At 43.1% G+C, this 12,950-nt stretch overlaps 1 protein-coding gene across 3 annotated transcripts in view; it reads right to left on the bottom strand.

Moving 5' to 3' along the window:
* The window catches only part of LOC140424727 (CTD small phosphatase-like protein), a 252,399-nt gene that overhangs the window by 238,539 nt on the left and 910 nt on the right, over positions 1-12,950 (bottom strand). The window lies entirely within an intron of this gene.

The raw sequence follows: 12,950 nt of genomic DNA, 5'->3' as shown, positions 1-12,950 counted from the left end.
CCGGAGGCACATCCCTTAATTATTTGTTTCTGGTGTGTACGTCGTGTGTTATGTCCTTGGATGATCCTGGCTAGATTTTGGCGATGAGGAGTCGAGTCAAGTCAAAAAAAAATAAAAAAAATTGGTGTTTGATTTAGGCGGTTGGAGGTGGCCAGGGCTGGGGTCCAGCTTATAGGGGAGGTTTTGTTGGTGAGCTCGGTGGTGCTGGCAACATCAAGATGATGGATGCCACGGTGAGTGATGCCATGGATGATGGCCTCGGTTCCTTAGTGCAGGCTGTCGGTGCTCACTTTGAAGACCGCAAAATATCCTGGAGAGAACAGCTGAAGCAGAGAAAAGAATCCTGTCACTCGATAGGGCAGGCACCTTGGTCCTTGTTGCATGGTTTGTGGAATAGCCTGGTCGATTCGGGGAGATGGGGCCAGACAGGGAGTGTTTATGTACCCAGTCTTCTGAGAGGAGCAGGGGACAAATACCAAGCCGACTCAGAGTTGGCTGCCATGCTTTCGCTATCTCAATATGAAGGCTGGGCGTGGTATTGGGAGGTCTACGGGTCGATTGGAAATCCTGGCCACTGATCCAATGTTGCCCTTGTCCTGGATATTCATAGAGGGGTATTGGGGGCGCTTGGACACGTCAGGCCATTGTGGCCCGAGGGCCTAGGTTTCTTGTTTCCTGGGCTTCGAAATGGTGGTGTGGCGCAGGCGCTTCAATGAAAATCTGCAGGGATCCTGAATGCTACTCAACGATCCTGTCATGGCTTTGACCTTTCCAGGTTCCTTGGATGGTGATATTATCCTGCAGTTAAATCAATATTGCTGAATGTTATCCCCTTGTGACTATTACCGTCTTTTATCCAGACCATGGTGTGTGATGTATGATCTCAGAGGCGGTTGTCAGCAGTTATCCTGTTATGATGAAAACCATACTTGGTCGGTAACGTGGTGAGGTTTGTGCAGTATCAACCGAGTTTTTTTTTTAAAAATGTGCTGTAATCCTTGCATTTACAAAGAGCACATTTTCCAAATACCTCACTTTGTTTATAGAGAAGATGAGTAGGGCCAAGACAGGGTGGTGAGAGGATGATTGGTGTGGTGATGTATGGTATGGCCTTGCAAGCCCTCATTATTTGTGAGGAAAGACCCCAGTTACAACTATTGTGTTGTGTTTTTATTTTTAATGTTGGGGTTATGGAATCCGTGCTCATCTCCTATGAAGGTCCGGACACATCATGTATCCTAGAGGGGGCTGGGTTCCTTCGGATTCTTCTTTGTGGCTGACGTGTCTGAGGTGGTTGGGAGTAGGGGAAAATGTGTAATGGCGCACACCTGGATTGGGGTCGGTTTACCTGGATCAGGTAGTGTTTTCCCCTTTAGAGGCTTCTGGTCTGATCGCCCTCTCGAGATAGGGTTCCACTGCAGAGTTTGAGTAAGAGCCCCGAGTACTGTGGATCGATGTTGTTGGGAGTCGTTCTTTGGTTTAAGGGTAGACCGTGTGGGGGAGATAGACCCCCTCCTCCAGATGGTCTTATATATGGACTTCCAGGTGGTCCTCCTTTTTGGAGCCGGGGCTTCCCTGGATAGGCAGCGTTGGGTCTCTGGTGAGGTTATGCTGTTCTGCCCCAGTATTCTTTTTGCAATGGTGTACAGTACCAGACTTTACCTGGCATTTTGGAGCCGGGTCTCCCCTGGGCAGGCAGCTTTGTCTCTCTGGTGAGGTTATGCTGTTCTGCCCCAGTATCCTTTTTGCAATGGTGTACAGTACCAGACTTTGCCTGGCATTCCTTGGCTAACCCTGGCGTTCCTCTCTTTTTAGAGGTTCCTTTCTTTTTGGGGGTTCCTTTCCTTACTTGGGTAGGTAGTATGCTGCTGCAGGTATATTGTATTTCAGAGGGTTTCCATTACCATGTCAAAGGGGGTAGGATTGTACCCCTCCCGAGACGCCCAGTTGGTGGGTGTCTTGATGATTCTTCTGTTCCTTGTTGGAGAGGTTTCCTCGGTGGAGGATGGTGTAAATCATCCAGTGTCAACAGGGCCGGTATGAAGCCGCAGATGTGCTTAGAATAATAGAATCCCTAGAGTGCAGGAGGCCATTCGGCCAATCGAGTCTGCACCGACCCTCTGAAAGAGAGGTGGTAGGTTGTGTGTGTGTATGAGCTTTGGCATGGTGTGGATGTCCTTGGTCTACTAGCTCCTATATTCAAGAGTGTACAATGTCAAGCAATGTCTTGTACTGTAGGAGGTATCCTGTTGCTCCCCTATGCTTGGGACGTTCCTTCTGGGCCAAGATGCGTTGGGAGGTTTCGACTAAACAGCTATTTCCTTATTGTCTTGTGGTGAGGGGCGTACACCATGAGACAATGGGCTCTTGGTACTCTGATATCCTGACATCCTCTGTCCTTTGTATTATCTTTTTATCCTGTCACTGTTAATGTGTTGGGAGACGCGGACCGCATTGATTATAATCTGGACCAACTGTATGAATATTTGCTGGTCTTTGTATAAAAAGGTGTAGACTGACGATTGCTTGTATTGTGCTGGAGTTTCTTGCATCAGGTGGTTATATATAAAGTATCCTCTTAGAACAATGTCCTCGCAAAAAAATTTCTGTAGTTTTTGTCTTTGCTTTTTTGGGGGGGGTTAAAAGCATCTGGGGCGCAATTCTCCGCCCTGCCGCACCACATTTCTGCCCCGACCGGCCGGCAGGATTCTCCGTTACGCCGGCCGGTCAATGGGGTTTCCCATGGTGGAGCAGCCCCACGCCATCGGGAAACCCCCTGGCGCCGGTATATTGGAGAATCATGCCGGCGGAGAATCCAGGCCCTGGTTCCTGCAAAAGGTATAGACAGGTCTTGTATCCGAGAAAATACATCATAATATGTTATGGATACCTCTGGTCTGACTGGAAAGGAGTGTTCTGATGCACGCCCAAATACAGCACAAGGATTTTATCCTAGATTCTCATAGGCTGTGCTGCGAGCACTCGCTCCAGGGCAAGGTGTGCAATTTTACCATTCTTTCATGGCCTTATCTTCAAGTATATCCATTCGCACATACAGAAGCACCAAGTTTAGTAATTAAGCTAAAACAACTGTTATTCTCCTGTCTTTTTTTGTATTCATGTATGTTGAGGCCTTTATGCTGTGCTGTACCAATCCAGAGGATTTGTGTTATTTGTAAAAATGGAAAAATTCAATAAAAATAAAAAAATTAGAAACACTGCTTCTGCTCAGTGCCTTTACTGGTCCCAAGTGACTGAGGGCACAACTCAATAAATGGGGGAGGGGATGTGGAATTTACATCTTACTGCACATTGAGATTGGTATTCCAGCACACTGCCACACTGTTTCGTTTTTTTAAAAAAGCATTGTATTTGAAGCATAATGAGAAAGTGTACCAGGTAAGTTCTTGTTACCTTAGTGACAAAAGAACATATGGGATAACTAGAAGAGACATTATCGAGCTCGACATATTGTTGACATCAATTCCACCCTCACCCAATTGCAAAACACAAGGTCTTCCGCTGAAATAAATCGTAACTTTGTTCCCAATGGCAATTCAAAATTTCAAAACTTGCAGTTAAACAGAATACTTTGTCTACAAGTAATCGACCTGTCACTCACAGATCTGCCACCTCGTTATGCATGCCACATAATATAATACCCTCCACAACCTCACAGCATCCTAAATTATATTACAGCCATTGAAGTACTTTTGAAGTGGAGTCACTGTTGTAGTGCAGGAAAGGTAGTAGCCAATTTGTGCATCACAAGCTTCCATAATCAGCAGTGTGATACCGACCAGATGATCTACTAATTTGTGATGTTGATTGAGGATAAATATTGTCCAGGACATGGGGGATAACTCCCCTGCCCTTCTTTGAAATAGTCTTGGATCTTTTACATTCACCCGAGGGCAGACAATGGATGTTTCAATTTAACGTCTCATTCAAAAGACAGAATAGCACTCACTCAGAGCCATACGAAAGTGTCAGCCATGATTTGTGTGCTCAAGTCCAGGACTGAGCTTTGAATCCAAAAACTTCCTCAGAAGCGTGAAAACTACCAACGAGGCCAACATTGACACTAAGAAAGCGTAATTAACTAAGATCAAAACTATAACAATGTTCACACAATATTCAGAGTTCCAAAATTCTTACATCTTTCAGAGTCACTTTAATAAACACTCATCCTATATTTATCAGTCTTTTATTTTACTTGGTTGACTGAGGCACCAATTCAGCCGAATGACCATAGACCATAAGACATAGGAGCAGAATTAGGCCACTTGGCCCATCGAGTCTGCTCCGCCATTCAATCATGGCTGATATTTTTTCATCCCCATTCTCCTGCCTTCTCCCCATAACCCCTGATCCCCTTATTAATCAAGAACCTATCTATCTCTGTCTTAAAGACACTCAGTGAATTGGCCTCCACAGCCTCCTGCGGCAAAGCGTTCCACAGATTCACCACCCTCTGGCTGAAGAAATTCCTCCTCATCTCTGTTTTAAAGGATCGTCCCTTTTTAAAGGATCGTCCCTTTAATCTGAGATGATGTCCTCTGGTTCTAGTTTTTCCTACAAGTGGAAACATCCTCTCCACATCCACGCTATCCAGGCCTCGCAGTTTCTTGTACCTTTCAAGAAGAGCCCCTCTCATCCTTCTAAACTTCAATGAGTACAGACCCAGAGTCCTCAAACGTTCCTCATACGACAAGTTCTTCATTCCAGGGATCATTCTTGTGAATGTCCTCTGGACCCTTTCCAAGGCCAGCACATTCTTCCTTAGATATGGGGCCCAAAACTGCTCACAATACTCCAAATAGGGTCTGGCCAGACCCTTATACAGCCTCGGAAATACATCCCTGATCTTGTATTCTAGCCCTCTTGACATGAATGTTAACATTGCATTTGCCTTAACTGCTGACTGAATCTGCACATTAACCTTAAGAGACTCGTGAACAAGAACTCCCAAGTCCCTTTGTGCTTCTGCTTTCTGAAGCATTTCCCCATTTAGAAAATAGTCTATGCCTAAATTCCTCCTTCCAAAGTGCACAACCTCACACTTTTCCACTTTGTATTTCATTTGCCACTTCATTGCCCACTCTCCTAGATTGTCCAAGTCCTTCTGCAGCCCCCTTGCTTCCTCAATACTATCTGTCCCTCTACAGATCTTTGTATCATCTGCAAACTTAGCAACAGTGCCTTCAGTACCTTCTTCCAGATCATTAATGTATATTGTAAAAAGTTGTGGTTCCAGCACAGACCCCTGAGGCACACCACTAGTCACCGGCTGCCATCCTGAAAAAGATCCCCTTATTCCCACTCTTTGCCTTCTGCCAGTCAGCCAATCCTCTATCCATGCCAGGATCTTACCCTTAACACCATGAGCTTTTAACTTATTTAACGGTCTCCTATGCAGCACCTTGTCAAAGGCCTTCTGGAAATCAAAATAAATCACATCCACGGATTCTCCTTTGTCTAACTTGCTTGTTGCCTACTCAAAGAACTATTTGTCAGACACGACCTCCCCTTGACGAAGCTGTGCTGACTCAGTCCTATTTTACCATGCACTTCCAAGTACTCCGCGATCTTATCTTTAATAATGGACTCTAAAATCTTACCAATGACTGAAGTCAGGCTAACCGGCCTAAAATTTCCCATCTTCTGCCTCCCTCCCTTCTTAAACAGTGGTGTTACATTAGCCACCTTCCAGTCCTCTGGGACCCTTCCTGCCCTGCCTCCAGTGATTCCTGAAAGATCATCACTAATGTCTCCACAATTTCCTCAGCTATTCTTTTAGGACCCTGGGGTGTAGTCCATCCGGTCCAGGTGACATATCCACCTTCAGACCTTTCAGTTTCCCCAGAACCTTCTCCTTAGTAATGGTCACTGCACTCACCTGTGCCCCCTGGTTCTCCTGGAGCTCTGGCATCCCACTGGTGTCTTCCACCGTGAATACTGATGCAAAGTAACTATTCAGTTTGTCTATCATTTCTTTGTTCCTATTATTACTTCTCCAGCCACATTTTCTAGTGGTCCAATGTCTATTTTTGCCTCTCTCTTACCTTTTATATATTGAAAAAATCTCTTCCTATCTTCCTTTATATTACTAGCTAGCTTGCACTCGTACTTCATCTTCTTCCCCCCCCCTTATTGCTTTTTTAGCTGTCTTCTGCTCGCTTTTAAAGGCTTCCCAATCCTCTGCTTTCCCACTAATTCTCGCCATTTTGTATGCTTTTTCCTTAGCCTTTATGCTGTCCTTGACATCCCTAGTCAGCCATAGATGCCATGCCTTAGCATGTTTCCTCCTCCTTGGGATGAATATCTGTTGTGCCTCCCTAATAACCCCCAAAAACCCCTGCCATTGCTGTTCCACTGTCTTCCCTGCTAGGCCCCTTCTCCAATCAACTCTGGCCAGCTCCTCCCTCATGTCTTTGTAGTTACCCTTAATTGTAATACTGTTACATCTGATTGCAGCTTCTCCCTCTCAAACTGCTGGGTAAATTCTATCATATTGTGGTCACTGCTCCCCAAGGGTTCCTTCACCTTAAGTTCCCTAATCAAGTCTGCTTCATTACACATCACCAAATGCAGACTTGCCTGTTCCTTAGTGGGCTCTGTCACAATCTGCTCCAAAAAAAATCTCAGACATTCCACAAATTCCATTTCTTGGGATCCACTACCAACCTGATTTTCCCAGACCACCTGCATATTGAAGTCCCCCATGATTATTGTAATATTGCCTTTTTTGCTTGCCTTTTCCATCTCCTAATTTATTTTCTGCCCCACATCCTGACTACTGCTAGGGAGCCTGTACATAACTCCCATCAGGTTTTTTTTACCTTTGCGATTCCTCAACTCTACCCACAGAGATTCGATGCCTTCTGATCCTATATCGCTCCTTGCTATCGATTTAACTTCATTCCTTACTAACAATGCAACCCCGCCCCCTTTGCCCATCTGTCTGTCTTTTCGATAGGACATATATCCTTGGATATTTAGATCCCAGCCCTGATCCCCTTGCAGCCACATCTCTGTGATGCCCACAACATCGTACCGGCCAATTTCAATGTGCGCAACAAGCTTATTTACCTTGTTCAGTATACTGCGTTCATTTAGGTACAACACCCTCAATCCTGCATTGGCCACCTCCCTTTCAACACTCTCCTCAGTCACTGTACCCTGTACTGTGGCCCTTTTTGATTTTTGACTATGACTTCTCTGCCTTACACTTTCCCCCTTACTGCTTTTTGTTTCTAGCCCCGTTTTACTTCCCTCAGACTTCCTACATTGGATCCCATCCCCCTGCCACATTAGTTTAAACCCTCCCCAAAAGCTCTAGCAAACACCCTCCCAGAACATCGGTTCCAATCCTGCCCAGGTGCAGACCGTCCGGTTTGTACTAGTCCCACCTCCCCCAGAACCGGTTCCAATGCCCCAGGAATTTGAATCCCTCCTTCTTGCACCATCTCTCGAGCCACGCATTCATCTTATCTATCCTGACGTTCTCACTCTGACTAGCTCGTGGCACTGGTAGAAATCCTGAGATTACTATCTTTGAGGTCCTACTTTTTAGTTTAACTCCTAACTCCCTGAATTCAGCTTGTAGGACCTCATCCCGTTTTTTTACCTATATCGTTGGTGCCTATGTGCAACATGACAGCTGGCTGTTCACCCCCCCCCCCTTCAGCTTGTAGGGCCTCGTCCCGTTTTTTTTACCTATATCGTTGGTGCCTATGTGCACCATGACAGCTGGCTGTTCACCCCCCCCCCCTTCAGCTTGTAGGACCTTGTCCCGTTTTTTTACCTATATCGTTGGTGCCTATGTGCACCATGACAGCTGGCTGTTCACCCCCCCCCCCCCCCCCTTCAGCTTGTAGGACCTTGTCCCGTTTTTTTACCTATATCGTTGGTGCCTATGTGCACCATGACAGCTGGCTGTTCACACCCCCCCCCCCCAATTCAGGGGCACCAATTGAGCCAAATCACCCACATGCCTGTTGGGAGATTTGATGGTAACATCACACCATTCCCTCCCTTTTGAAAACGGAGTTACTACTAGCCTTTTGTGTGTGCATATTGAACGCAAGTTATTTTCATTCACTTTTAAATAAGTTAAGATGTTGAAAGGTATCACAAGTCAGGAATCTCTCAACTTGCTACTACATATGAGATGTACATTATTTTATGGAGCTGTTTCCCTTTGCAAAGGAACACCGCAAAATGGATCTCACATCCTGTACGAAGCAACGCCTGCAGTCCTGTACCTTTCTACTCCTTTGGGAGTACAATCCTATATCACTGGCGCCTAATGGGTGTCCAAACCACTACAGCAGACCCAAACTAATCAATCACTGGGATGAATTTAAATTTATTTACAGAAATTAAACAATGACACATTCAGAATAGCACAAGCCCAGATGCAGCAGTAAATAGCCAATCCTTAAAAAACATACAAAAGAGAATCCAGTTAAGTTTAGCATTCACTTTCAGTTCTGTTTCGCCAAAGGCCAGCCCATACCCACTCTTTCATGCTTCAGCCTACTTCTGGAGCCCAGCACATCAAAGCTTAAAATATTAGCCTTTGAAATTCATGAACTCTGCAGAAAGTTCCAGAGAGATAGAAAATAATGCATTTGAAAAGTTACAGCCATCTCCAAGTTCAATGATCCACTGGAGGGAGTTCTTAACAGCTCCAAAGGAATTTTGGAATTTCATAAACATATTAATTTAACATGACGATTGAAGATAAAAGCCACCTTCCAGGAAAGCAGGCAGAGACCCCTCCCAATCTCAAGTTTATATTTATACAGCTAACAGCAAATCCATACACATTTATACAAAGCAAGTTCTGCCTTTATATGCATTTGTAAACTGAAAATACCACAAGATTTCACTCAGAAGGTTTACACAGCAAACGTCTATGTGAAGAATTCGGTTGATGCAGTAAGCACGCCAAATTGCAAACATGTTCTAGATCTTGGAAGAAATAAGCTTTCACACAGGATTATTAACAGTCTGTCATGGACAAACTACACGTTATAGGAACACAGCAACAGAACCAACTATTTAGCCCCTTGTGCCTGTTCTGCCCACAATTTGGTTTATCTCTATGTTGCTTAATATCTCTGGTCAACAAGAAGTCAAACAGATTAGAAAGCCAGAATGTCAGACCAATCAGTTGAAAATTTATGGCGTTCAATCGCCTTTTGCTTATTTATAAACTTCAGTTATTTCCCATCAACGGGTGTTAGCTATCTCTTTCTTAAATCACAGAGCGACATGCACAATTTTTCAATCTAAAAGTTTCCAAATCAAGAGAACTCTGGAAGGTTAGATATTTCCTTTAACCCCTGCGATGAAAACTACCTACTCCTGGGGACATGTCACTTATCGCCTTCATTACAGTTATTTGGCTTCCGGTAATTTTGGTGACTCCTTATTCCGGATTCAATATTAGTTCCTTTGATTTGTCCAGCATGCTGACCCCTTCCTCTAAAATTATTCAGCATGTCGACCACGTCCATATTTTTAATTACAATATCACTGCTCAGTTTAAGGGACCCACAATGCCCCAGACCACTTTTTCTCAATGTAATTGTAAAAAAATGTTGATCTTGATGCTCAAGTTTTCTATTCATACTCCCTTTTGTAGAGCTTACAATCCGTTTTGCCAGGATATGTGCTATATTTTGAATTTTTGTATGCTTTTTCTTTTGGTTTTATGTTGCTTCTCTAGCCATCCACAGCTTTTTTTGGCAAAGAGGGACTCTTTAAGATATAAACTGTTTCAGTATGATCTGAAATGTGCTTTTTGACATTTCCCACTAATCTTCACTTGTTTCATCTATCAACAGATTTCCCTGATTCACTGTGGACAGCGTCTGTCGCAACGCATAAAATAATCTAAAAGCAACTGTTTCATGTTTCTCCCTTTCAAACACAAGATTGATCTTAATTGTATTATGATCACTATTTGATAAATATTCAGGCACCAGTAGGCTATTAACTAGATCTGGTCCGTTACTCGGCAAGGTAAAGTCGCCATAATGCCAGATGCCCACAGTGTTTTCCCCTTTGACGGAGAGAACGGACTGGTGGTGATTTAACCTAAGGATCACCACACCTCAGGCGAGAGGGTGAGAAGGCAGGGCCTTATGAATAACCTCACCCGGTACGGGAATTGAACCTGCACTGCTGGCCTCGCTCTGCTTCATGAACCAGCTGTCTAGCCAACTGAGCTAAGCTGGCCCTAACTCATTGCTTTACTCATTAATAAATCTGATATGGCTAGCCCTATTGTTGGTTCAAAGACATATTACATAAAGCTATCCTGGACACTCTCAACATGTGACACAACCTTTTTGACATGTGCTAGTATGCTTATTCCAATCTACATGAAAATTAAAATACTCCACAAAACATTGTTTTAATTACGTTTGTCCAATTTCTGAATTTAAACAATCTAACTTACTATATTCTACTTAAGGGACCTATACACAACTCCCACTACAGTCTCAAATCATTATATTTCTTATATCTACCCATAGAGTCCCCATATAGCCTGCTTACTTCTCATTAATCCTCTTATCATTGAAGCAATTTCATCTTGAATCACGAGGACTCCTCTCCCTCCTCTACCATATTTCCAACCTTCCTGTAGGCCTTACAACAGCCTGGTATATTTAATTCCCAGTCCTACTGGTTTATGTAGATAATAATCAATGCACAATTACAACAAAGCCTCATGTCAGCATGTAAAAGAATCAACACTTGAGTAGTGTCATAAATGAATAATCTCGGCCCAGAGATTCAAATTGTAAATCTTAAATCACTCTCACAATGCTCACCTGAACCCAAAGATGACATTACCACTTTGGAATATTTCAATTTATATATTATGTTACACATCCTTTCATGTTGCAAGGTTTGACAACTATAATGTAACTTACAGCCAAATGATCAGGATATTTTTAACAGCAATGGCTCCTCTTGTTAATGTGGGAGTGTCACCATGTTGGGCAAGTACGGTTAATAGTGAAGTAATAGCACTGACAGATTAGGGCATTTTTAATTTTAATTAGTCAGGCAAAGTATTCTTTTCAAGTTGGAGTGGTTGACTTTAGTACCACCATAAAACATCAATTGTAAAATTGGCCTCAGAAAACTGGTCACATTGTATGTGTCTCAGTGGTGACGGTTGACTATAAACCACACAGTGGTATTGTGTATTTCTGTTCAACTACTTTTTAACTCATGAATAGCTCTGCTGCTGAAAACGCAAAGGGAATTTTAATTATGGACAAAACGTGTGGAAATATTCATGACAGTGCTTTAAAAAATCTTGGCCCAATATTTGCTGGATGTTACTGTACATGGAATTTTTCATTCTGAAACGAATCAGAACAGGACTGGCACAAGATGAAGGAGTGACATGGTGGCACAGCCATGTTGTGAAAATGTCACCAAACGTCACAGTACTGCACATACCATGTCAGCCTTGTAATGCAAGAAGGATTTAACCTTTTACAAAAGGATATGTTCCTTTTCCAAATTAAGGAAAAACAGCGCCAAGCTAAAAGTATGCACAAAGGGAGCCATTTACAAAGTTAACTGAAGCTCAGCAGCATTAACCTCCAGTTTCCTATCACAAGACCTTACTCAGCAGAGGGAAATGGAAAGCACTCCATGACATGGGTAATGGCAAGGCACTGCGAAGTAAAGTCTATAGTCTGTTTTTGGAGAAAGAAAAGGCAGCAACACAGCCTAGTGGAGGGAGTTAAAGAAACAAATTTACACGAATATATAAGCATTTCCTGCTATGTCGTCATAAAACCAGTAGGATCTTGATATCATCTATGATGTTTCATTTTAAGCAGTGATAACATGAAATACTGTATAGACACAAGGCATTATCTAATGCTGCCAGGCAGGATTTGATAAATTATATCTACACAGTCCGAGCTGACCAGTTACTTTGAGTTTGGCAAAGTCACAATGGGAGTCACGGTTAACCTGACGAGTGCAGGTATTAATCATATGCTACTGCACCATAACAAGCTCTTATTTCTAACCACACATCTGCATTATTTTTAAAAAGGTGAACTTTGTTATTACAGTAAAAGTGCAAGTGTGGAAACACAAACAGTATTGCAGCTAATTCAAGACCACACATGTTGAAGTACTTGTCTGGAATTAAAATACCCTGCATTTTATTAAAACCTCTCTCTTGGGAACACGGAGTGTAATGGAAATTCCTGAAATTACTACCGATGGAAATAGTTGTATACACAGTAATAAAACGTCAAACTCACAAGTTTTTAAAAAGAAGACTTTAAAATGGCAACGTACTTTTGACAAATTTATGTTACAAGGATCTTTCTTCAAGGAGCTTTTGATGATACTTGGGCTGAGTATCAGCTCAGGAAAACATTGATTTTAAAATGCTTGCAATAAAGTCCCCCTTTGAAAAATTATTTGATTTCCTCCGAAGCACAGTTATACAAGTGACCATTTGTTCCGACATAATATACACACACCGACCTATACTGCTCCATTCCCTCCACACAAAAAAGTAAGCATTGCACAAGATTCTGGTTTGACCACACAGGCACATAATTAAATCCTGCTCCAAATATGAACCATCCGAGTTATCATCTAGTAAATTAATCCAATACCATTGTACCATATATCTTTTTCCACCAAATCTAGAATACTGCCTCGCTCTTCTAAAATCAGTAGCAATTGCACATTTCTGTTTCTTTCCTGAGGTGCACAAAACCATCAAGTGGTTGCGCTGAGTCAGAGGAAGCACAATCTCGATTTTAACTTTTGGGGCGGGTGGGGGGCTTCTCAGTCTTTTTGAACTTCTGTTGGAAGATGACACTCCAGAGTGGGTGGAAAGAAGAAGAACTCACACCGCACCGCAGGGGCTGTTTAGCACAGGGCTA

Source organism: Scyliorhinus torazame, chromosome 6 (assembly GCF_047496885.1).
Source record: "Scyliorhinus torazame isolate Kashiwa2021f chromosome 6, sScyTor2.1, whole genome shotgun sequence".
Lineage (NCBI taxonomy): Eukaryota > Metazoa > Chordata > Chondrichthyes > Carcharhiniformes > Scyliorhinidae > Scyliorhinus > Scyliorhinus torazame.
Note: the sequence above shows the minus strand (reverse complement) of the source record. Positions and strands in the feature narration are given on the sequence as shown.